Genomic DNA, 27,196 nt, shown 5'->3' with positions numbered 1-27,196 from the left:
GCAGGGGTTAAACCTTGTCGGACACGGTTAGCCGCGGCGGCGTCAATGCGAGCCGTTTCGATTTCGCGGATTAATTACCAGGCAATTCTTCCCGCGGAACGAACCCAATCGGAGCCGAGCGAGCGTGTTTCGGTACGCGGAAGTCGACGCGTGTTACGTGTTAATTGCCAAACGTGGGCGTACGAATGCATCGGCCCGAACGAAATCCCGCATCTGGGTCAATTGGATGAATTCGCGAAGTTACCCTGTTTGTGCCCGCGCGCGCGCGCGCGAGCGCGAAGGGTCGTTGAAACCTTCCGTGAAATAACTTTCGTTTTCATGCTCCCGCCTTTTACCGCGCCCTGCGCTGCGAATTCTCCGCGAGAAAGAAATTCGGTGGGCGAGACGCGCGTTCCGTGATTTATTTTCCGAGTGTCCCGGGCATACATGGGTTTCTATGGGAATTATTCGGTTTTCGGTGTCCTTCGATTTGTCAGATGCGAAGGAACGTCCCTTTTGACGAGATAATTTCGGCGAGCTTTATGAATAGAATAATCTCATGAAAATTAGTGAAAAGTTGCGATTAGAAAGTTGAGTTGAAATTCACAAAATAGTGTATACTTGAAGTAACTATTATCGCAACGTTCAAATTGCTAACAGAATTATAATTTCACACTAAAACGAACAGTTCGAGAATTGATTTTAAATATCAAATCGTCCAAAATTTGAAAACTTGCGACGATCCCCTAACAAACTCGATATACCGGAAGAAGCAACGCATTCTATTTCCTATATATAACTCCAAGTCAATAAAAATGAATGTTACTAAATTTCATTGAGTTCGAACAGAAGTTAACGAAGGTCGTTCAATTCTTCTGAAACAGAAATGACCAAGAAGGAATGCTACTAAATTCTTTCAACCCTTTGCACTCCGAATTCCTTTTTGCAATCCATTTTAAAAAATAGCTACTTTGTAGAGAGGAGCGTAAAAGATTCTTTCTACTAATAATGTTAAAAATAACATAATAATTATAGTGTTACTATAGTATAAATAATGAAAGGGTGGATCTTGAGTAATCGAGAGCTAGGAATAAATATATTTATTTAATAAAATAGAGCTAAAACTATGGTCAAAATACAAAATATACAACTCTCTTACAGGCATTCTCTCCCAAAAATCATTCTCTCGAAAAATATCTTGACAAAGAAGCACGCCTGCGAACGCAAAGGGTTAACTTTCGTTTGAGACGTCTTCCACGAGTTCGACGCGGTATTGTACGACAAGGGGTTAACCGATTTGGTTAATGAGTGGCTTGTTTGTTCTCGAAGGGTTGACCTGTGTGCAGGCAGTGGCACGCAGACACGCGACCGGTGAAGCCGGATATCGGAGATTCGGATCGACACTTTCCTCGTTTCGCCCCGAGGCAACGTGCCGCCGAGTGACGTTTCTATCTAACCCCGTGCACGTTCTTCATAACATCCTCCCCCTTACGTTCCATCCCTCGCGCACACGTATACACACGCACACACGTGCATCGTCCGCATCTTCGTTCCTCGATGGTACGTCGAGGAACGCCGAAATTCGAGTCGCACCGCGAGAAATAATATTTCCAGCCGTGTACGGCGCAACTCGATCGTGATCTGGTTTTCTTCGATGCTGCTCGGCCTAATGTTACTCCTTTTACTTCGTTTTCTACCGCGTCCCGACGGTGTTAAATGAAAATTCCCGTCGGGAAGCGGGAGGATGCGACGCAAGGACGAGGGAATTTGACGGGATATCGATTTCTTGTTTGGGATGTAACAGTAATGGGATGTTCGATGGTTAACGCTAGGTTTCGCGATGTCGAGAGGAGTTTTTGACAAATTTTCACTTGAAGTTGTTTTGTGTGTTTAGATGTAATTGGGAGGTGAAGAATTATATGGGGAAAGTTAATTGGAGAATGATTAATTTTGGGATGTTGATTTATTGTTTGGGATGTTCGATGATTAGTTTTCGCGATGTCGAGAGGAGTTTTTGACAAATTTTTACTTGAAATTGTTTTGTATCTTTAGATGTAATTGGAAGGTAGAGAGTGATTACTTCGATAGGAATCGTGTTGATTGGAGTTTTTAGAGGAAATTGTGAGTGGGTGAATTGAGAAGTTTATTTGTACGTTAAGTACAGGTTTTGTGTTGTAAGTAGTCTTCGATTGATAAGTAATCTTTGATTTTTTATTAGTCTTTTATCTGGTTTATGTATTTTATATAGGTTCAAGGAGGATATTATTTTCTAATCTGATTGTTCTTACGCTTTTCACGCCCGTAGATGACGCATTGATTTTTTTTGTAAAGATTATGTTACATTTGTACACTCTTCTCATTAAATGAGAGAATGTTTTTTTTCGGGTAGCTCGTTGAGAACGGTGAAAAATATTAGAGTTTCTCTAATAAGCAGGGAACACGAGAGAAGTATTTTCAAGCATGCCCTGGAATCGGATTTCTCTAGGTTAGAAATAATTTGTTACTTTTACACGTTGCGAGATTAATGATCCCTTTCGAAATTTATTTTATTGTCTCGTATTGAATTTTTATTGAGATGAAGAAGTACGTGATGAAATTGAATTTATTGTTCTGACGTACTGTAATTATGGATGGAAAATTTGAAAATTTAATAGTTTAATAATTTCATAATTTCATAATTTCATAACTACATAACTTCATAACTTCATAACTTCATAACTTCATAATTTCATAATTTCATAATTTCATAATTTCATAATTTCGTAACTTCATAATTTCGTAACTTCATAATTTCGTAATTTCATAATTTCATAATTTCATAATTTCATAATTTCATAATTTCATAATTTCGTAATTTCCTAATTTCGTAATTTCATAATTTCATAACTTAAATATTTGAAAATTTGAAAATTGTTCTAAACATAATGATTACTTAAACACGACAAAAGTCAATAACAGTCAAACAATTCTGAAGATTGCGTAACAAACTTCGACAAAGTATCATCGTTGCACCTGCGAACGTTAGCCCCAACGTAGTTTACCTAATTGACCACGTGGAAACTCAGTTTGTCCTTATATCCCTTGCGAACGCGTAGGGTTAGTTATGGTGGCCTTAATCTGATGTCATCTTCCTATTCCGACCATATTGGCAAACGCTATTACATCATATTGCATCTGAACCGAATGCGAGGACGATTCAATTAACCGAAGGAGTTACATCGCCATTGAAGTTCCAACCGAACCTGCATGCCGACTCGCACCCAACTGTCCATTAACGAAACCCCTATCAACTCCTTATTTCGCGACAAAGCCAAACCCCTGATAAACCTTGATTAAACCCCACACAGAACATCAACATCGTTACGCATCAACTTACACAAAACACTTCGACTCACGATTCCATTATCTACCGAGGAACACCGACCAAACATCAAACACCTAATTAAAAACCCAATTAAGGAACTATCACGAAACAAAATCTCTCCGCCGGTTAACCCAATATTCAACAAAAATTCGACTTTCATTCCAACAACAAACATCAAAGAAACTCCACTTCCCCTTGGCAATATCCACATCTGGAAAAAAAAACTCTCTAAACTCCCTCTCGATTCGCTAAAAAACGTATTTCTTCTCTTTTATACACCGATACACCGTATCTCGATAATGAATTAGCCCATCCACGATACTCGACTAAATGAACGTAATTTCACGAGCACACAGAAAACTTTCTCGTGTACATTTCCCTCCGCGCCGTTCCTGCTCGTTCGTTCGTTCGTTTTCTTCCTTGTCCCCGATAAATCAACGGCAATAACAATTTCATAAAGCAATTCCGCTCGTCCGTTCTAATCTCCTCCCGAGAACTTCCTGTTCCCGGTCGAAGACCGCTCGGGATTTCCCGCGTACGCTTCTTTTCCCACGATTTTTATTGTCCGGACAGAGAGAGAGGCTTTCACAGCCGTTCCTCGCGCGCCGTGGCAAAGGATTCGCGGCGGAAACTCGCCCGCACCCTCTTCATCTTCTTCTTCCTCTTCTTTCGTCGTGTCCGCTTGTCTGTCTGTCTGTCTGTCTGTCTTGTCCGCCGGTTGGTCGGTCGGTGTCGGTCTCTAACCGGCGCTCTTTAGAGTGTCGCCCGGAGCCAAGAACACCGTCAGAATTTTCTTCCTTCCGCGGAGCACACCGTCTGAAATTCGTTTCTCTTAAGAGGCCTCGCGAGGGGAAAATCTAGCGGGCCAAGTGAATTAGAATTTTTCCACGAGCGGTTCAGTTAATCTTGCCTAGCCTTCCAGCTTCCGAAAAGAATTTTCGGTTCCTTGGTTCTTCGATGGTTCGAGAGTTTGTTATTGGCATTCGATCGTTGGACGGCGATTGTTCGTCTATTCGGAATGAAATTTGGAACACCTTTCAAGCGAAATGCGAAATGCATGGTTTCCCGAGGAAGTTCGGAATGATACTTCCGAAGTAATTTTGTAATAAGATTTGCATTTTGAAATAGCCTCGAATCGAAATGTGGAGTAGTTATCGAATTTGTTGGAAATGAATTTGAAGTGATGTTTTTGAAGTACTTTCGAAATAAAATTCGGAATGACTTTGTTTGATATATTTTGTACATAGTTTGAAGGTTAATCGAATTTTGAATTAATTAATGCTTTGATAACGAACTAATATCTCACTCGACACTAGAACTACCGAGCAATTGGAGTGACTGATTTCTAAATTTTTACAAAACTTGGAACAGTATATTTCTTGAGATTCAATCAAATCAAATTTAATAAATTTATTTTACAATTTCCCGCGAAAATTCCGTCATAATTAAAATAATTGCAAACTGAACGTTCTAAAATAGATCAATCTGACCCGTCCAGTTTTAGCGTTGTCGAATGGGATTCTGTTCACACGATTGGATCGAGGGAAATATGAGCGAGTTCCCGCCAAGCAAAATTCAAAGTAGAATTCCCGGCAGATTCGAACGATAACGGCGAACACGTGGAGGAGCTCCGAGGCTGCACGGTTGCCTCGTAATTTATCCCGTGGGATAATAACGCTGGATCGCGATAAACAGAAGGGAAGGAATTTTTCAGGTGAAGATCCGCGGAACGAAGCAGCGACTTTTCCAGAATCGTGACGAACAAAGGGAGGGGGAGAGAGAAAGAGAGAGAGAGGTAGAGCTCCTTGAAAAGTGCCGCCTACGGCAGTCCTTCGCGCAACGAGAGATATTGCGTCATATTTTACCCACAAATCCTACCCGGTCTCCGACGCTTCACTGTCGGACGTTTTTCTTTTTTTTTTTTTTACCGAGCGACGATACTCACTCCTTCTCTCTTCACGATGAGCGTGATTGTGTAGGTGCACGCGTGGTTGTTTATAGGCGCGTGATCTATCGTGATTGCGTTGCACCGCGCTGCGAACGCAGCAATGAATTTGGTGTCGTTAACTTCGGAATTGAGTGTTATAGCGGAATAGACGGATCGGTTGTCATAGAGAAATTTTTTGGCAAATTTTTGTTGAGGACGCAACACCTTTTTTACTTCCAAATGACTGTTGGAATTTCAAGTTTAAAATTTCAAGTTTCAAGCTTAAAATCTCCAATTTCAAATTTCAAATTTCAGATTTCAGATTTCAAATCTCAAATCTCAAATTTAAAAATCTCAAGTCTCAAACCTCAAGTTTCAAACCTCAAGTCTCAAACTTCAAGCTTCAAACTTCAAGCTTCCAATCTCCAACTTCAAATCTCCAATCTCAAATCTCAAATCTTAAGCTTCAAGCTCCAAGCTACAAGCTTCAAATCTCAAATCTCAAATCTCAAATTTAAAAATCTCAAGTCTCAAATTTCAAATCTCAAACTTCAAGCTTCAAGCTTCAAGCTTCCAATCTCCAACCACAAATCTCAAATCTCAAATCTTAAGCCCAAGCTCCAAGCTTCAAATCTCAAATCTCAAATCTCAAATCTCAAATCTCCAGCTTCCAGCTTCAAGTTTCAAAGTTCCAATTTCAAGCTTCGAGCTTCAAGCTTCAAATTTCAAATTTCAAACATAAATATCTGGAACACTTCGTCTCATGTAGCTTTTTGTCGAACAAACAGCAGTTTCTGTGTTTCATTAATTTAATGTCCAATGCGGACTTGATGCGATAGTACTTACCTCCTGACTATCTGGCGTGCGCAAATAATATTCGCCGTAGCAATATCAGTTCGTCCGATCGAACGTTTCTTGCCAGTAGTTTTTATCAATATTTACTCGTGTCCCTTGTGCTCCCGAGAAAAGTGTAGGGCAGACAACGCGTACGGATGGAAAGTTTTTCTATTCAATTATTTACCTTTCATTTAATTACACCGTTCGTTAAGAAGAGCATGACCGTATATTCTGTCCAAACAGAGCGGAACTAATAAAAAATATTATTAGCTAATGCCGTGTAAAAAACTGTTTACAAAATATACTGGTAATATTGAAATATTTCTTAAATCTGAATAATTAACAAGAGAATAATTGTGACTTAATACTTTAAAAACATTTCATTATTTTATTATATTATTACATTCCCTATCATGTACAGTTAGCAGTTAAATACTTTATGGACGATGAGTCGGCAGACCGAACAACAATAATCGCTACAGTCATTATATTTCATTATGTCAGTTCGCATCCATTCGTTCATCAAATAAATTAGTGCGCGAGCTGCCATCCATTTGTATTTCCCGCGGAACATCAATCAACCGAGCGTTCATTATTTCTTCCCCTAATCGGCTACAAATAAATGTTGCTTTCCCTTTTCTTATTAATTAATACCGAGTCGGGGCGATAAGAAGCCCGCAAGATCGAAGATCAGGATTATCTTCGTTTCTGTAATAAGTTTCTACTTATTCTCTTAATCTCAGGAGCAACTTGAAGTGGGAAGAACAAATGAATGCCGGGATATACACGATAAATTCAGGCAATTAAAAGTTACCGCGGAATTTCCCCGTTGCTCTAGTAATTAACATCTGATCTACCATTTTCAATGGAAGATCGAGACGTTAGACTTAAAACAATAAATAATAAATTAGTTAACAGACAACATCGATAATAAAATATATAACTATACTTTAAACAATCAATAATACTATACATTAATTATGAAGATTCACATTTCATAAAATTGGAATGAAAGCTCGTGTGATTAAACTGCACTAGAAACTTGCTAACAATCCTTGCAAGATGCTATTATAATTAGCTTAATTCCTTTCAAGAGAAGTATGCAATTAAACGTTCGTTTTATTTATTCAAAGGATTGTTGTTACATGTGTTTATGATTCATGATGTTCTTTTCAACCGCTCCTTTATGAAGATACAATTTTAACGTTTCATTCGGCCGCTGCGTTGAATCGCTAACGCGGACTGTTGTACCTGTTATTAATTTATACGATCACCCTCGTTATTATTTCATTAACGAAAACTGCAGCCTAATTAGAGCGGGGCAATTTATCAATGTCCCAAATATACGGGATTCGAGTATTGCGCCTACACCTTGCGCGCCGCGCCGATCAATCTTCATTACTTATGCCATCAGTTTACATTGTCAGTTATATTACATATTGCATCGGTCGAATGAATAATTGGCCACCGGCACGGCGCGAAACTTGGTGTATCGCGACGCGGGTCGGACGATGAATCGTCCCCGGCCAACTCGAATTACCCTCGAAATTTGCTCGAAGGTGGATTATCCACTTTTCGCTTGACTCCTCGATTTTTGGACGCAGTAAATAATTTTTAAGTGGTAATTTGTACAATAATACAGTTTGGTGTGTTAACTAACTTCGTACGAAAATCTAAAATGTAATCGTTACATTGTTAATGTTTATACAATTAATATACAGATTATACCAATAAACTTTGTATTATTTATTTTGTGTTCGATGGGAATTCATCGAATAAATTTGAAAATATTCAGTGACTTTCAAAGAAATTATTTTGAAATACGGATCACTTTTTAATATCTAAGATCATGTGTACGGTGTCAGTTTATAATTTTGAAGTGTTTGAAAGCTGTAATAACGAAATTTTGATGATACTTTAATTAAACGTTTATTGGTTGATTTATCAGTGACGGAGTGTAGATATTTCTTCATTTTATAATTTTGAAGTGTTTGAAATCTGTAATAACGAAATATTGATGATACTTTAATTAAACGTTTATTGGTTGATTTATCAACGATGGAGTGTAAATATTTCTGCATTTTGTAAGTAAATAGATCGATCGACGCGTTTAGTGTTTTCTAGGAATAAGAAAGAGTCCATTTAAACAACGGTTCCGCGGAATTCAACTCGAACTCCGGTTCATGCCCAAACAATGGCGGTTCCGGCGGAAAATTATTTAATTCCCAGGTCGACAACTCGGTAATTGTTTTCGTATGTTTACCACCATGGCATGGTAGCTGCACGAGGGCCAGCTTTGTGCCTGAGCTTAGCGTACTCCGCCGTAATTAATTCTGCTCGTCAAACATTCGAAAAGCTTCCGGTTTAATTGCCAAAGGAATAAAAGGTATTTGTGCGTTCTGTTCGAAATAAAGCGGAATCCCTCTTATCCAGAGCATTCTGGCGTTGACTGTCGCGTAGAGGGTCTTAATGTCTCCCAAAACTCCCCTGTCCAGCTTTATGCGAATTCGCTGAGGCTTTTGCAAGCTGTTAGGGTAATTGTTGCGTTAATGTTCAGCGAATTATGGGATTTATGTGATCCATGTTATTTGTAATGTTCCTAAAATGTGGGAATCTCATGGATTATAGACTTATGGATTTATGGGTTTGTGGATCTGTAGATTCGTAGACTTGTAGATTTGCATATTTATAGATTCACATATTCATCGATTCATAGATTCATAGATTCATAGATTCATAGATTCATAGATTCATAGATTCATAGATTCGTAGATGCATAGACTCACAGATTCATAGATTCATAGATTCATAGATTCATAGATTCATAGATTCATAGATTCATAGATTCATAGATTCATAGATTCATAGATTCATAGATTCATAGATTCATAGATTCATAGATTCATAGATTCATAGATTCATAGATTCATAGATTCATAGATTCATAGATTCATAGATTCATAGATTCATAGATTCATAGATTCATAGATTCATAGATTCAAAGATTCATAGATTCATAGATTTATAGATTCCTAGATTTGTAGATTCCTGGATTTGTAGATTTGTAGATTTCTGGATTTTTAAATTCCTAGATTTGTAGATTCCTAGATTTATAGGTTCCTAGATTTATAGATTCCTAGATTTATAGATTCCTAGATTTATAGATTCCTAGATTCATAGATTCCTAGATTTATAGATTCCTAGATTTATAGACTTGTAGACATGAAATATTTCCAGAAGAAAATGTATTGTTCCAGAGAACATGAGATCCTTAACTAAGTCGAGGTTGATTATGAGCATTGCGTGCACGCGCACATGCATCTTGACGCAATTGCGTCTAAACTAGTGCACAGAATACTCGACTTTTCACGGTCGCGACTGCTGATTAAGCATTTCATTATACCGATGCGCGTTTCCAGTGGAACATTGTATGATATACATATGCTAATTCTATGTTCCATGTTACATATTACACACATCACGCCAAAAAATATTCTACTAGGGTTGTAGCTTAATGGGTTGTAAGATCAGTAACTTCAAGTATACTCAATTATTCTTTATTCCTAGTTTTATGAAGTAATAAAGTACTCAGTAGTGTTAGGTTTAAACTGTTCCCAATTAACTTCTTATTAATTACTGTTACGTGCACTTGTAACAAGCCTCTTTTAACATTTTAAAAATTAGCATTTGAAAATATATGTTATATTTATTTTACCAGTAATTACTAATAATCACGTTACTAGTATTTATTAATGCTCAGCTAACTTATCATAATTTATTTTGTTCTTAAATAAAAAACAATTCTTTGTTAAATACTGCCAGAATGTTTCACTATCGATTTAAAGCAATGTTTTCGTAAATGGAAGTTTCAAGCGAACTTACTTTCGTGTAAAGTTCCACCGCGACAGTTTAAAAATAAAATTTACACGATAAACAGTAATGGCGCAATTAGAATTGTAAATGGTTCGCGGCAAGTTTGTCGTAGGATGGTTCCACGCGCGCCTGTATCGATTTTCTGAAAGATTAATCGCCCTGCGATTTTCTCCGACCGATTTCGAAGAAGGGGATTAATGAAATTGCGTTTCTCGCAAGTGAAAACGCGTTTAGAGTGAACCTCGGGCAACTTTATACAATAAGACTCAGAAATTTTCCATAAAATTCCTTAAATATTCGAAAACATTATTTTATTTCTATCCCCTTCGTTGTTTTTAGGAAATACAAACAAGTTTACAGTAAGTTCACGGAGATTTCAAGATTATCCAACAATGAAGAATTATTTCATTCACTTACTTATTCATAAATCATTGTAATTTAGGAATAAGAAAGAATATTATATTTCGAGATTGATGTTAAGAATCTCCAAAAAGTCTGCAAAAATAATTCGTACTGGCGCGACACCATTGCTTTGATGTCCCGCAATTTTTGCGAATAAAGCAGTACCTCTGCGTATGGGAGATGATTAAAGCGATTCACGTTATTGTCCCACCCCGTATATTCCGTGAATTGCCCTGAAATAACAGCGGAGTGGCAGTTTGAAAAAAGGGACCTAGATTCACAGGAATTGAAATGGTCACAAGCGTATTAAGATCATATTCGAAGAGAAAGATCTTTATGGTTCATCGTTTGCACATACGCCACTTAATCTATGATTAATCCACACATCGACAGTTCCACCAGAAGCTAACTAAAAAATCAAAATTCATCCTCCATAGAACACTGTCTAGCTCACCGATGCCCATGAATCTCCACCAAATCCCCTAAAGCTACAAGCAAACATTACAAACGCCTTCTAATCAACAAAAACAAAACATCCATTTCGAATGATCGAATTTTTTATATTCAAACGACGAAACCACAGATTTCCAAGAACATTCGCCAATCCATCAGCGAGCTAAGCCATAGGCAGCGTTCTCCGCGCGGAGACTTTCATTACCGCGCTAAAACGAAGGAGCCACGGACTTCCGTCGAAGGAAGAAGAGAAGAGAGGGGTGGGTGCTCGAAAGAGGGCTGTCGTTTCCTTCCAGCCACAAAATTATTCCTGATAGCGGTAGCAAACTTGAGAACGTCGTAGGAGATCGAGGGTGTAGCTCGTCCCCGCTACCCTTATCAGACCGGTTTCTAGCGGGACACAAAGGGTCGGATGATAAATCTTTAAGCAAATTCAGCCGGGGGATCGTCGCCGATACGTTTCTCTCCCACGGCCTCGGGAACATCGTGGGAATGACGTGGTGGGCGGGGAGGAGAGGGTTGAAGGGGGCGGCTTGATTCACGCGAAAGTCCCTTGGGCGAGATAGAGGCCCGGGAACGTTCCTGCGAGAGGATCAACGCGGCTCCGCGGCTGCGGAAAGGCACAGTCAATTGGTCTCGAGGACTGACACGTTCGTGGCTCTGTTCCACTGTGTATGTGTATGTGTGGGGGTGTGAGCGTGGGCGTGGGTGTAGGTGTTCGTTGTCGGTTGAGGCCGATTCTGCAGCCGAGATTAAATTCGGAAGGTTCCGTGGGATCCTCTTCGTGGGAACTGTGAAAGGGAGGACGTTGCGCGGCTGGTGGGAAGTTTGAGGGTGTTTTCTTTTGGCTGGGTGGTAATTGGTAGCGGAGGGATTTGTGGGGTGCTGTGTTTCGATTCTTGAGGTTCTGGGGTGGTTTCTTTTTATTTAGGTGTTTGGGAATTTTGGAGTTTGGATAGTTTGGAGCTTTTGAGCTTTGGGAGTTTTGGGGGTTTGATGGTTTGATGGTTTGGTGGTTTGATGGTTTGGTGGTTTGGTGGTTTGATGCTTTGATACTTTGATACTTTGATACTTTGATACTTTGATACTTTGATACTTTGATACTTTGATATTTCAGTACTGTGATATTTCAATACTTTGATACTTTGATACTTTGATATTTCAGTACTGTGATATTTCGGTACTTTGATACTTTGATACTTTGATATTTTGATATTTCAGTACTGTGATATTTCGGTACTTTGATACTTTAATACTTTGATATTTCAGTACTGTGATATTTCGGTACTTTGATACTTTGATACTTTGATATTTCAGTACTGTGATATTTCGGTACTTTGATACTTTGATACTTTGATATTTCAGTACTGTGATGTTTCGGTACTTTGATACTTTGATACTTTGATATTTCAGTACTGTGATATTTCGATATTTTGGTAATTTGATACTTTGATATTTCAGTACTGTGATATTTCGATATTTTGGTAATTTGATACCTTGATATTTTAGTATTTTAATATTTTGATATTTTGATACTTTGATATTCCGGTACTTTAATATTTCAATATTTCAAAACTTCAATATTTTGATACCGTGATATTTTGATGCCTTGATACTTTGATACTTTGATACTTCAATACTTCAATACCTTAATACTTCCATACCTTAATACTTCAATATCTTAATACTTTGATACTTTGATATCTTGATACCTTGATACCTTGATACCTCGACTCCTTGATACTTTAATACTTCTAAACTCGGTATTCTCCAGTGCCACATTTTTACAAGATAAATTAAGAAGGATAGTCAATAAACTATAGACTTTCTCGCATCGTGACATCCGGAATTTTGTAAAATACACGGGAATAATTTCCGAATTCTAAGTAACTATCTCGAAACACGATTTTCTAAGGGACATGCATCAAGTAACTTCCATCGTTACGATTCTTAGTACTCCTTAGTACTCCTCGGAATTCTGAATACATGAACCCGCCGAGTTTGCGATGAATTGTACGGGCATCAAGTTGACGCCAGAAATTCATGGCTCGGTTTGTTTGATCTCTGCGTACTTCTTGTCAAAGCGAGTGTACGTTCCAAGGGAACCTTACACGGCAAAGTGCACGGTGCATTAATGCGTTTAACGCGTCGACTGCCGCGGGGAATTCACGGGATCCATGTTGTTGTCAGTTAATCAGCGAATAGTTGTATCGTAATTATACATTTCATCCTATTTAATGTTCCGCGTTTGGCGTCGTTGTTTGACTTTTGTATTGCCACGCGAACTATCGAATTTACGAGACGCGTCCGTTGATGCGTTGTATTATTACGCGCGCTTTTGATAATTAAGTGTTGCGTCGGGTACGGGAGGCACGACGGTCGGTGTATCGAACAATACCCTTCGTCTATTAAATTTCCGAAAGCGGCATGTAAATATTAACATCGGCGCTTTCAATAAAAATGTGCAACTACTTGTTGCAACTGGCAAACAAGAGAAATATTATTCGACGAAGGATTCATCGAGTTGCCACGAAATTTCCTGTTTATATACTTCGTGTATTTTCAACATTCTTTATTATTGTCCTCTTGTTAAATAATCAACATCTTTCATGATTTTAATTTTAGAGAATAAAAGTATATAGGTTTATCATTAATATCAAAGTTACTGAATCATTATCAATCTTCAGATCTCGTTTGCAAGGAAGAATTGTTATGGGAAAAATTAACTTTTTGTATTATTCGTAACTGATTGAAGATTTCGGCTTTATTGTTAAGAAAAGATGTCTACGGCAGTCGAAATTTGCATGAAAATCCGCAGTCCACTCGTCGCATGTATCAATGACACCAAATAGTATCCGTTGCAGCGTTAGAATAAAAGAACTGGGTCAGTTTTCATGTTTCCTGCAATTATTGCCAAGAGAACATTCGCCGCATACGGCTGAACGTTGTTCCCAAAGAACGAAAGTGCTAACATAATTGCCTCACGTGTGCTTATTCTAACAGTGAGTCGCAGATTTTTCTTTCGTGCAACCTAGTTCGCGGAACCACGTGTTAATAGCGTTACGTTATAGTCGTACGAGTTTCTGCTAACATTTTCGCCATCGCGATTCGCTGCGGTAACGGTATTCGCGGTGGAAGTACTTTCGAAAAACTAGAATATAAATCGAAAATTATCTCCCTAATCGATAAATTTCTCGTAATAAAAACAGAATTAAAGTGTCATCGTCGACGCGAACGTTACCTTATATTTCACAAATGTTCAAATATAAATATTCGAATACCTTCGATTTAATTACAATCTCCAATAAAAGTATCCATAGAATTAATTGATTGGTTTCCCAAATGAAATTTCAAACAAGTTCAATTTTTTCGTATTAAACAAAATCATCGGTACATTTTACAAAATTGTACAAATGTTATAAATACTTGAATGGCTTCAGTTTGATTGCAATCGTCAATAAGAATCCCCACAGAATTAATTGCTTTTCCAAGTGTAGATGTTGCATAAGTAATTTCACATATTTAACGCATTCACGTAAAACACAAAATCATCCTTGGTACATTTTAAAAAATTTTACAAATGTTTAAATATCATAAATACTTGAACACCTTCAATTTGATTACAATCGTCAATAAGAATCCCCACAGAATTAATTGTTTTTCCAAGTGTAGATTTTACATGAGTAATTTTACATATTTAACGCCTTCAGGTAAAACACTAAATCATCCTTAATTTTAAAAAATTTTACAAATGTTTAATCGTCATAAATACTCGGTTACCTTCAGTTCAGTTGCAATTACGAATAAAAATATTCGTGCAGTTGACTCATTAGTTTTTCCAGTGCAATTTCACATAAATTTCATTCAACCCCTTCACACGAAACACAAAACCATCAGCATTACAACGCGTGGCGCCCGAGGTGGGCACGCTAAATAATTGGATCGGTTTATTACGAAAACATCCGAATTAAATTACACAGCTCTGTCTGCGCAGCACGGTACACGCGTTTTCCATCCCCTAAAGCAATGTTTTTCCTCGTGCCCGGGCACACGCGAAAAGGGAGAGTGAAAATGAAGTTTCCTTCGACGCGTTTCTCGCTTTTTCGAAGGAACGAGGAAAAAATCGCGGGATTCTGAACCCGCCGAACGCCCGGTGGGTGTCGGAACTTTCTTCTTTTCCTAAAAGTGAAAAACGCGTCGAGGGGAGTCCGTTTTTACTTTTTGCGGGGGAGAGGTGGAAGGAAGAATGCCGTTTTTTGCCGAACGTCTTGACAGCATCGCTTTGAATGCCCGACGCTGTGTATTCAGATAGAGGCACGAAATATTCAAGTTATTATATTCGTGTAGTAAATCGCTTTTCTCGTTAGTCGACCACTTTAAAACGTGAATTTTATACAACAACATTTTTATATTTTCATAGAACCAAAAGAACCACAAAGGCTTCGTATTTCGTTTTACGTAATTAAACCACCGACTGTTCTTTAATGCGAATATTATCTCTTTGCACTCGAAAGTTTTTCAACTGCACGTATTCCTCGTGTTTCTAAACAAATATTAATACAATTTTTGATGTGTACATAGAAATAATACACGAACGAAGCGATAGGACTATTTTATTTTGATATTCCATGTCCAATTGCAGTGCATCAAATTTGATATTGAATACATTTCGAAATTTTTCTGTGTCAAACGAAACCACTATAAGTCGCCTCTCGACTGAAAACGGTTAATATAATTCAAAAGGTAAATAATGAATCGAGTTTCTTTCATCAAATATTAACTTTCAAAGTTCCATCAACCCGCAGGGGTTATTAACAACTACTTGCTGCGATTTACATGGATAATCACTGTTTCGCGTTGCATCAAATATTTTAACCTTCTGCACTCGAGCGGCGCTTTTCAATCGCCATTTGATTCGACCGAGCAAAATGATGAAATTTAGAATTCAATATCAAATTTTCTATAATGCATCGACACACGGAGCATCGAAATAAAATAATTCTGTCCTTTAATTGATACAAGGTATTTCTTTATGTTAGTTGTGAAACACATTGATACTTCATCAGAAAATAATGAATATTTGCTGAAATATGTGCAAAGCGTTAATACTTGAGAAACATGAGAATATTTCAAGGAATTTCAATGGCCCCCTTGATAGCCCCTCGAATTTCGAATAATCGATAAAATCGCGTAAATAGAGTCGGCACAAGAGAAAACAAAGTATCGAAGAGAAAAGCTGGTGTAAGTTTCAGAAATACATATTCATTTCACACAGCTTAACGAACGGAATAATAACAACATTTCAGAAAACAAAAATATATTTCATTCGCTGTTACTAAATTCCACCGCGTAAATAGTGTTCCAATTTACCGCGTGAGAAAGGTCAAAATCAAAGCTCAGGTGCGATTTGATCGATTGAATTGGCCGCGTTGCATCCGATACACAGTGCTCGTCGCAGTTCATTCTATTTTCGAATGAAAATCTTGACATATGCGATAAAGGCGTATGTTTTTCCTATTCCCGTATAACGCCGGCACGCTAATAGTCAGCGCGCAGCGTGCGCTGTTCGCGACACGTGGCAGGGACGCGAGGGGAAAGGGGTGGGAGACTTTCACCGCAATTTATGTTGGGCGACGCGGTCGCCGGCTGATAATTCAATCCGTGTTCTTCAAATATTAACGACGCATGATGGTTGACCCAGCTGGATGCTTGTCGGGCTCGATCATTATTATTGCAGCTGCGATAGACGCTTTTCGGTATTGCGCGCACAGCATAATAACCGATTAACCGCGACTCGGCCCGGCGTAAGAGCCTTTATGGGGTAGCCGCCATTGCTGACCGCTGCCCCTTGATGCCATTTCACGGCGCGATTAGGCGAAAATCTGTTTTCGCTTTCTCGTTGATCCTAATATTAACACCGGGACAACCGCGCCCGTCACAATCGCGGCTTTCAGTTTTCTTGTTGCGATGATTATTGATTCATTAACCCTTAGAGTGGCAGCGTCGCTGAACGTTTCTGCGAATAACACGGCTATCGAAAGATGAGAGTGTTTGCTGTAACTTGTAAACGTTTTAGCATATTGGTATAAGTAGTGACATTTTTATAGACATTTTCTGTAGGCTTTCTCGGTAAATTTACACGGTGATTTTCAAAAGAATTTTAACGATTACAAATGGTACTCAAAGGGTTAATATTATAAAGTTGAATTGATTTTTACAGTTTTTTTATAGAAACTATAGAAGTGCGTTGATTAAGATGTCAGATGAGATATGTTTTAATTTGTATATTAATAAGTTGATTATTTTAATTATTTCTTAAAGAAGTATTTATGTGCTTTCAATTGTTGTGAAGAGTAAATGAGGACATTTTGACTTATTGTAGTTCTAGTGTTAAGTTGGTGATTTTGGTCCTGCAATAAATAAATGATTGTTGTTTCCTCGAGAAGAGGAAGGATTAAAAATTGGATTGGTATTTTGGGATTTTAAAGTAACGAATGAATGTACCTTCGATCGAAGACCCTCGAGGAATTTGGGAAATTCGAAAATTTGTATTTGCTCACGGTTCGCGTTCCAGCGACGGAAATGATATACAGCGCGTCTCTAATGTCGGGCGAGAAATTTAAAACGAGTTAAGGTTGTTTGTTTCTCGTTAATTTCTGTTCCAACGAAAATTTACGCGCGGTGTTTTTAATTGGAAGTCTACCGGGATACCGAAAAGCTTGATAAACGTGTGCTTGTTCGTTTTATTGTGTTTTAGGAATGTGTGAAAGCTTCCAAATGTATTCAGTACACGTTGAAGAGACAAAGTAGCGAAGATGAAAGAGTTTCATCTGGCAAACACTCTCACATACAAAATAAATGAATTCAATTATCATTTGGAAAGCTAATAAACTAACGTTACGATCGCAAACTTTTATTTCTCCGCCAAACAAAACTGACGTCACAAAGAAAGCAATTCAACGCACGAAACTAATCCAATCATCCAATCAATAGATCTTCATCGATAAACTCAAGACAAATAACAAAAAAATGATTAAAGTAACAGAATCATAAATCCTACAAGAAACAATAAATTAACTCAACCTATCACTCAACTAATCAACCAATTACCGAGGCAAAGTACTAAATCCTTCATCCTTCAAACATCATCGAGGCAAACCCAGGGAAACGCGAACTCGAGTGTTCGCAGTCAGTCTATTAAAAATGATTTATAAACCGTCCGTCGCGCAGTGCTCGGTCATGACGGTGGCAGTTGGATCGAAGCTCGGATTATTTTCGTGACTCGAATGCGCTAAACGGCGCACGCATATGCACACGTGCGCGACGCGAGGAATGCTCGCCAGCACCGTCCGCCATTTTGGTGTGTCCCGCTGCCGCGGCAATGAACGTTGATCGTTAAGCAACAATACAGCGGGGTCTCGCGTGAATAAAGCGGCGGTTGATTCGTGACCGATTGTCCACGCGAGCCGGGCGCCCGCCCGTTCATAAACGGGGGCGGCTAATGAATTATTTTTCCCACGGTGCAACCCGAGAGCTAATTCCGATGCGATCGAAGCAACGCGTGCTGGCAAGGACGCGGCCGAAGTTATTTTCGCTCGCAGATGTTGCCCGACTGGCCGAGAATACGGGTGACGCTGAATAATTTCGCGAATTACGCCCGTGTCGATCTCTGACGGTCGAGGTCTTGCGACCAATTACACACTGGGTGTCCTGGAAAGTGCTCGATCGACGCCGGGGTCGCGGAACCCGTCGATTTGCGTACCGGATAAACGACAGTTAACGATTCGGGAAGGATGAAGGATTTAGTACTTTGCCTCGGTAATTGGTTGATTAGTTGAGTGATAGGTTGAGTTAATTTATTTTGAATGATTTTGGAAATAGTTTCAATTGAATATTGTAATGAATGTCTGGAGGAACTGAAAATAATCTATTACAATTTTTATAGGGATTGCATATCAATTGTATTAAATGCTTGGTAGTTCTAATGTTGATAGTCATTCTCGTTTTTGTGTATCTTTGAACATTTGAGAACGTTATGTCATAGGAGTTTTTACGGTTTTTAGTTAATATACAAAACCTTCTACACATGAGATTCAATTACATACTAATTGCTTAAATAATAAAAGAAAGGGAAACTATGGAATTATGGATGGTAAAGTAATCGACAGTCAGAACGAAAATATATGTTGTACGAAGTTCGCCAAATGCTTCGCTACAGAGTTATAAATAGTTATAAGTTTCGTTGTAACTGACTTCGTTTAAGATTAATCTAATAACAGAACCTGATCTACATTTCACATGCCCGTTCTCTTGAAAAGGAAAAGGTTTCAGATGTTATCGTAGAATTTATAACATTTGAAGCTTCAGATGAAAGCGAGGAAAATCCCTCTCCACGTAGATGCTTCAAAAGCTGACTGCAATTGTGAGTGAGCCAGCGCAAAGGGCCGGGAAGCACAAAGCCACGCTGAAATTCTACAGAATAGTCAGCGTGTAACTGCCAAAGCTGCGACGCGTAGTTAACGCGCACGCCCGGCAAAGAATTTCTAATCTTATCTTTTCGCGCGTCCTCTCCTCGCTTTTAGGAAAAAGATTAACTTCAACGAGGAACGCGAAGTGCGTTTCTCGTTAAAACACGGAACACAATGGACTGTATTGTTCACTTTCGCCGAGGAATAGAAATATATTTTTAGAACGCTCCTATTTCCGAACGACGGTGGAAAGAGCACGGAACACGGGGAACAGAAGTCGAGTCTCTTGCGCGTTCTGTTTAGAAAATATCCCCGTTCGCAGTTTGTTAAAAATTGTTAACAACAGCAACGTTTGTTTTCCGATTGTTCAAACAACGTCGAACGCAGTTCCGAAATAACCGGCGGCCGGTGTATTTGGCCAGATATATTGTAGAGCGCGACTACTGTGTACGCTTTCGAAACCGTTTCAGCCGGATGCGAACTGAAAAGAAACGGATATTTTTAGTCATGAGTGCAATTAATTGTCAGGTGAAATATATACGTATCTTCATCCTCAAACATTCCTGTTCGACTTCGTTCAACTGCATTCGTCTTCGTCAAAGCGACTCAACACCATTAAACTCTAAACTACTAAAATACGTTCATCAGCGAGAACTTCAGTCTCCAACTTCATTCTCCAAATGATTAACCTTTTGAACTCTGTGGGCTCCAATATTGCACCAGTTACAATATTAAATATTTCAATGAATCTTAAAGAAACTACCCTAGAATTCGATTTTCCACATCCGAATTTTTTGATAAGAAGGAAAATAAAAGATCGAGGAAACGTTATAGCATTTCTAATTTTCGCTACGAATACTATAAAAATTGCCGTTGCTGATAGATTCTCAAAATCTCCCGTTCCAGACATCTCCATTCAACGTAATATTCAAATCCAATGGAAGCCATGAAAATCATCAACGAGCATTACGAGTCCCATTATTTTACACCGATCGCATCAACAAATGCCAATCAAGCTCCAACTCCCCCGAATTCCCCTCTGTTCCCTTCGACTAACGAACGTATTCCAAGCATTCTGTAACCACGTTCCCTCCGAGTGAAATTCCGCTGTTCGAAAAGTGTACGTACAATCCTTATCCCGAGGGGAATCCCGGCGTCGCCGAAACACGGGCTCGCAACGAATCAAAGATAGACATTAGCGGCGTCGCGCCGCGCCGCGGTCTCCTCGTGCTCCTCCGGTGAAATTAGTCTGGCCTGGGTGGCGCGTTATAAAGGGGTGCTTCACACGTACGCTATAAAAGAATAATGGGAGTTCTCCTCCGCGAGAGGGAAACGCCGCGGCAGGGGCGGGCGTCAGGCTGCCCCGCAATAACTCGCAATCAAGATATTAGGAGAGATAGAGGCGAAGACGAAGTGTGTTTTAAGTGACTAAGGGGCGAGTGCCTTCGAGACTCTTTCTCGCGTGCTCTGTCTTTCTTTCTCTTTTTCTTGTGTATACTCTATTTTCCATCGCTCTATCCTTCTTCTACCGATGTACGTTCTCCTTTCTATGCACTGTTTCTGGTTTCTGTCTTTCTTTCTCTTATACTGCAGCTTGTACTTTCTTCTTTTGTCTCTTTCTCTCTAACGTGCTTTTCTTTCTGCGCTCTTACTCTCCTGTTTCTCGTGATCTTTTGTTCTTTGTTACTTCTGCTTTTTTCGACGTTACTTCTTTTTCTGTCTTTCTATTGTTCGTCTTTTTATCTTCTATTAATCAATTCTCTTCTTCTTTTCTGTATCATTGCTTTTTCTCTTCTCTCTATCGTTTCTCTTTCTTTTGTATCACTGTTTTCTCTCTCTATTACTCCTTTTTCTATTTCTCTTTATCATTTCTCTTTCCTTTTCTGTATCACTTCTTTTTCTATCTTCTCTATCACTTCTCTTCCTCTTTCCTTTGTATCACTGCTTTTTCTTTTCTCTCTATCATTTCTCTTTTTTCTATCACTGTCTTCTCTTCTCTCTGTTGCTTCTCTTTCTATCTTCTGTCCATCGCTTCTCTTCCCTTTTCTGTATCACTTCTTTTTCTATTTTTTCTCTATTACTTCTCTTCCCTTTCCTGTATCACTTCCCATCTCTTCTTCCTATCTCTCCCTCTTCCTCCGCATCCTCTCTCCATCACATCTCTTGCTCCATCTTCTCCATCACCTCTCTCTCCCCTATGTCACCTCACTTTCTCCCTTTGTACCTCGTTTCCTTCTCTCTGTATCACTCCCCTCTCTCCGTCTCTACCATCGTCTTCCTCTTCCCCTTTCGTTCCATCTCTCTCTTTCTCCTTGAACGGTGCCGGGATCCCGTTGACCCCGATTCCGCGGCGCACACACGAGGGTCCCTTAATCACCCTTGACCCGTTTCGCGCGGCCTCCCTCGACCCCCCGCGAAATTGTGCATACCACCTTTTCCGATCTTCCGGCTCCACGTACACGATGATTCTTTCGCGATGGGCCGCCGGGGACGCCGGCCTCCCCCGAGCGTTACATCAGCCCTGACTGCCAGGCCACCGAGATACGGTATACGCCACGCGCGCCGCTCCGACCGTGCCGGCAGCGTTATGCCGGCCGTATCGACCTGAGAGTGAAACTCTCAAGAATTCCTTTCGAGACACGAGTTTACGATACTTTACACACAGCGGGGAGCGAAGGATTCGCGTATTCGGGAATCCCCGCGATGCTCGTCGAGCTCCTCGCGATCCGACGTTCGAAGCTTCTGTGAGAAAATCTGGGACACACGGCTCCGTTGATGCGCGATTCTATTCGGGAGTAGTAAGATGGTAGATTCCTTTACTTTTTCTTGCAATTTACAATTATTCTCCCTTCTACTTGAAAATTATTTCTTCGCGTTTCATGAACCTTTGAAGTGTTATTTACTTTCGTCATTGAACTCGTGTAATATTTTATAATCGCCGATTTCGAGGAAATGCAAAGGAGTTTGAAGATAATCGATTGGTAATAGGAAAATAGAGTTTTATTAGAGGCTTATTAAAAAATCTGGGACACCCGGCTCTGTCGATGCGCGATTCTATTCGGGAATAATAAGGTAGATTTCTTCAGGATAGTTTCATTCGAGAGACAAAACTCACTGAATTTGGTAGAATTCGAGTGCGAAGGGTTAGCACTAGAACTAGATTTTCGAAAATTTCATTATAGAAACTACAAACGTGAATTTATTGACCCTTTGCACTCGAGAGGTGACTCTCAGTCGCCATTTTATTCGATACAGCAAAACTATGAAGTTGAATATTTAGCATTTTAAATTAAACTTTGTATTACTATGCGAAACATTTGAATAAAATAACTTTGTTCCTTAATTTATCTCTGAATTATTGTCAAAATCAGTTTCAAACGATGTCGGCTATATCTCATCGGAGAATGTTGAATATTTCCAGTCTAAAGCTTTCGAGTGCGAAGGGTTAACATTTGAATTATTTCAAACTTCAGCTTAGCTATTACTTGATCAGCTTCTTCATTAATTTCTCAAATTCGTACCTCTTCAGTAATCGCAAAAGAAGTCAAGGAATGGGTCATCATTTAATACTAAACCTACCAGACGTCTTCTTTTTGCAATTATTAAAAAGATAACAAACGCTTCTGTAAGAAATTATTAAAGAAATCAATTGATCAATACGAAAGCTGAATTGTAAACCAATTGAAGTCTCGATAGCCTTGGAGTTTCTATAGAGGAATTTCAAAAAGTCTATTTGACTGGTAGTTTTAGTGTTAATGACTTGTGTCAATAAACTGATTTCAAGATTGCGCTCTTGTTAGCGTATTTTTCGTACATCGCAGCCGGCGAGCTCGACGCGAGGAGATTTTTTCGCGAGGGCGCGCTGTAGCGCGCGGATGTTCGATCCAATCGGCCGTCCGCCATTTTATATCCTACTCTTTGCGAACGCTCCTATCCCGTGACCGTTGATACGCCTCACGATCGAACCCCCCGATGATGACCGGCGATCAAGGGATTTACTCGTGAACAAAACGGGGTCGCTGGGCTAACATGCCCGGAATTATGTATCGGATCGTCTTATGAATAATGTGAGCCTCTCCCAAGGAGAAAGGCGATAGTGTAATAAAGTTTATAGCCACTAGGCGGGGAGACGGTCACTTTCAGCCTGTTCTGAAATAAAGAGCCGGTCGGTTCGGCTGTCGAATGCAAATGCACCTCTTAGCGTACCACCCACGCCGCTGCGAAACTTTCGAGAACACTTCCGACACTGGAATTTACGTTATCTCCGTAGAACTTTATATGTTTTAAATTAGACAGCGCTAAACGCCATTGAAAATGTAGTAACGACGGAGAATATTTTGGAAAATAGAACTATCAGTTCGAATTCGTGACGTTTCAGTTAAAAAAATTCAATTCTCGAGAGACACTGTGTGGTATGAATGTTAATGTTTATAACTATGTTTGATATTGATGTAAGAGTTATTGTGAACTATGGTTCAGTTATTCAAACGATTGAGTTTTATCTTTTCTAATTAATATGCTTTCCATTTTTAACGTTAATGGAACAGATATTTTTTGTTCCTTTTATTCGCTTCGTTATTGTAGTTTAACTAGTTTGATTGGAATTGTTTTAGTATGGTATTAGGATGAAAGTAGTTTGATATTCAATTCCGATTTCAAACTTTTTAATCCGGTTCCGTCAGAAATTTCGAACGAACGGTCTCGTCGTTTCAGACGGAAGCGTTGAACAATACAGTGGACAATAATAAGATTAAGGGAAAATTGTTGCTCCTCCGTTTCAGAGGGAAATGTCAGGCATTTTACGGCTTAGCCTGTTTCATGACACGCCATTATATGCGACGCAGCTTGTGAAACGCAAGATTACGTAGACGTAATTGTATATGCAACTACCGGGATGTGAATTGCGTTCACCGAGTCTGCTGCGCGAAGTTAAGTTATCCTTGCGGCATCGGTATTACGATTCGCGTACTTGAGGAGCATCACTGAATCACCGTTAACCTTAATTACGTCGGAGTAAAAGAAAGAACGATTAAGTGGAGGGTGTTCTGCCGTGGAGCTCTCGTTGGAATTTATAACAATTCGCAGCTTATGAAATGCGCGTTTCATATTGGAAGAATAGAAAAATGAATTTCTAAATACACGAATGCGTAGATTTTAAAATGTGCAAATAGTTACGAGTGTGTATAAATAGGTATGTTGTTTCTATCTTTTGCTTTGTAATATTGAAATGAGTTTTTGGTAAAAGGGAACAAGAAATTGGAAATTTCTGGTGAAGCGAATAAAGGAACTACAAATTTACAATGGAAGTAAAATAAGGAATTACAAATTTCGAGTGAAGTGAAACGAAAATTCGAAAATTTGGAATATGGAAAATTAAGGAATCCCAAATTCCAAATAAAGAGAAATTAAGAAATTCCAAATTTTAAATAAAGCGAAATAAGAAATCTCAAATTTCAAATAAAGAAAACTAAGAAATCCCAAATTTTAAATAAAGCAAAATAAAAAATTCCAAATTTCAAATATAGCAAATTAAGAAATTAGAAACTTCAAATAAAGCAAACTATGGAAGTAGAAACTTCAAATATAGCAAACTAAGAAATCCCAAATTTCAAATAAAGCAAACTAAGAAATCCCAAATTTCAAATAAAGCAAACTAAGAAATCCCAAATTTCAAATAAAGCAAACTAAGAAATCCCAAACTTCAAATAAAGCAAACTAAGAAATCCCAAACTTCAAATAAAGCAAACTAAGAAATCCCAAATTTCAAATAAAGCAAACTAAGAAATCCCAAACTTCAAATAAAGCAAACTAAGAAACCCCGAACTCCAAATAAAGCAAACCAATAAACCCCAAACATCAAATAAAGCAAACCAAGAAATCCCAAATTCCGAACAATAGGTAGCACGAAATCACAAATCTTCAATAAACAAAATAAAACAAAATAAGTAATTCCAAACGTCGTACAGAGCGAAACAAAAAATGCACAAATTTGCAAAAAGAAAGGAGGGCAAGGAACTGCGGAAGGCCGAGCGAAAGTCGCGTCGTCCATCCGCGCGAGTGGCTGAAAAACAGGGTCGATTTTCATGGGTCAAAAGCCTCGGACTTTCCAGATGGATAAAGCCGGTGGGCGGCCGTTCCTTTTTTTCCGTTTTAAATTCAGCCGTGCAGTCGCGGAACTTCGCCGGTTTAATAAAGAGTAACGTATGCGGGGGTTAACGGGGCTGGAATCGGGCAAACGTCACGCGGGAGCCTCTTTCCTTCGAGATTAAAAATTTCCGTAGTTTGACGCTGCTCGTCCCTCTTCGTCCCCTCCTTCTCCCGCCGTTCCCCCGCCCCTTTGTCGCATTTTTCCCCGGCTCTACAATATTAAGAGCGTTCATGACGATGTTCCATGCAGATAGACAGAAAAATCTCGCCTCTCGTTTTCGTCCCTCGCCAAGCTTCTTCCGCCTGCATCCCCCGAGTTGCCGTCGTAAACATTTCTCCTTGCACCTGAGAATTCTCCCTTTATTCCCGCCCGATACCGAAATGCAAAGCCGAGGAATAAAGCTGAACGAATTTTTCTGATTACGCTTTCCACGTAATCCGACTCTATGTTTGAGATATTGAGAAATCAGATGGAATAATGAATGTTCACTGATTTCCTTGAATTTAACCCTTTGCACTCAGAGTTCTTTTCATTCGTATTACCAGCAACTCGAAGCAATTTCAGTGGAAACGTCATATTCACATATAAGTAAATGATATAAGTAAAAGTCGTTGTTGTATGTTATTGTTTTTTTAATTGATTATGTATACAAATGTTATAGTATATAAAAAACAAGAAATTATCAAATTAATATCCTACACACAATAGTTTTTACGATTTGTCTTTGTTCTTATGTTATGAACGGAAAATTATTTGCATTGTCTTCGAATTTGAAGACAAATTGTAAATGCAAGTGCGAAGGTTAAATTGTCTCGGAGAATAAAATGAGAAAATCGAAAGGATTCTATTAGGAAATGACTTAACGTTTGAAAGTAAGATTGCGACCGACGCGTTTTCAACAATCATAACGAACTATCATCGTTACAATAATCTTACCTCTGATTGCAGACTTTCGAGCGTGAAAGGTAGCTTGCATGGACCTTCGGCTGCCAGTCTTAACGCAAGAACTGCAGAGATCTAGTAAAGCCGGCGAGGGTGAGTTTGTCATCCATCAATTCCTTCATTTTCATTTGTGACAAGCGGAGAGTCATCGAATTCTTTAAACTGTAAATTGTATTGTTACTCTGTTAAATCCACGGTGAGTTATATATTTGTCAGTAGACTTTGACAGTAAATGATTTACGAATGCAAGAGAAGCCCAAGAAACGAATGATATCGTTCATAATAAATTTTGTCAATGTTCGAACGAGGCTTTTACAAGTGTTGCGAGCAACGAATCAAGCGTTGCCGACGATTTTTCGTTCCTTCGAGGAACGATTCGCGAACATTGGGATTGGGTTTCAGTTTGCGAGCGCGTTCCGTACAGGTACGTATATACTAAGGCGATCGATTCGAATCCCCCAGTGACGTAGCAATCTTCTCCGTGATACTTTCGCGGTCTAACGGGTTTCGTTTCGGAACGGTAATTGTATGAAATCGCGGGAGGAATTACGAGGAATCGGTATTCCACGCGTGGCCCGTCGAACGTTTCATCAGTGGGAGAGAATCCAGTGATCTTAGTCAACGATTTCTTCCACCTTCTCTTGCAATTTACAATTATTCTCCTTTCTACTTTGAAAACAACGCTACCCTTCTACTCGTGAACATTTGTACTATGAAAACAGAATTATAAATTAACACGTTGAATGCCATGGGGGTCACCGGTGACCTCAACCGAATCGAATTACTATAATTCACTCGATTAA

The 27,196-nt window shown here is 39.1% G+C and overlaps 1 protein-coding gene across 2 annotated transcripts in view; it reads left to right on the top strand.

Annotated features, from left to right (window-relative positions):
• Hs3st-A (Heparan sulfate 3-O sulfotransferase-A) overlaps positions 1-27,196 on the top strand; it is a 170,924-nt gene that overhangs the window by 52,014 nt on the left and 91,714 nt on the right. For both annotated transcript variants that reach the window (XM_031985152.2, XM_031985151.2), the window contains exon 2: positions 26,400-26,486. The gene's annotated coding sequence lies outside the window, so the exon portion shown is untranslated. The remainder of the gene's footprint in view (positions 1-26,399; positions 26,487-27,196) is intronic.

This window comes from Nomia melanderi, chromosome 11 (genome assembly GCF_051020985.1).
Source record: "Nomia melanderi isolate GNS246 chromosome 11, iyNomMela1, whole genome shotgun sequence".
NCBI classification, from domain to species: Eukaryota; Metazoa; Arthropoda; class Insecta; order Hymenoptera; family Halictidae; genus Nomia; species Nomia melanderi.
The sequence above is the reverse complement of the archived record's forward strand: the minus strand, read 5'-3'. Positions and strand labels throughout refer to the sequence as shown.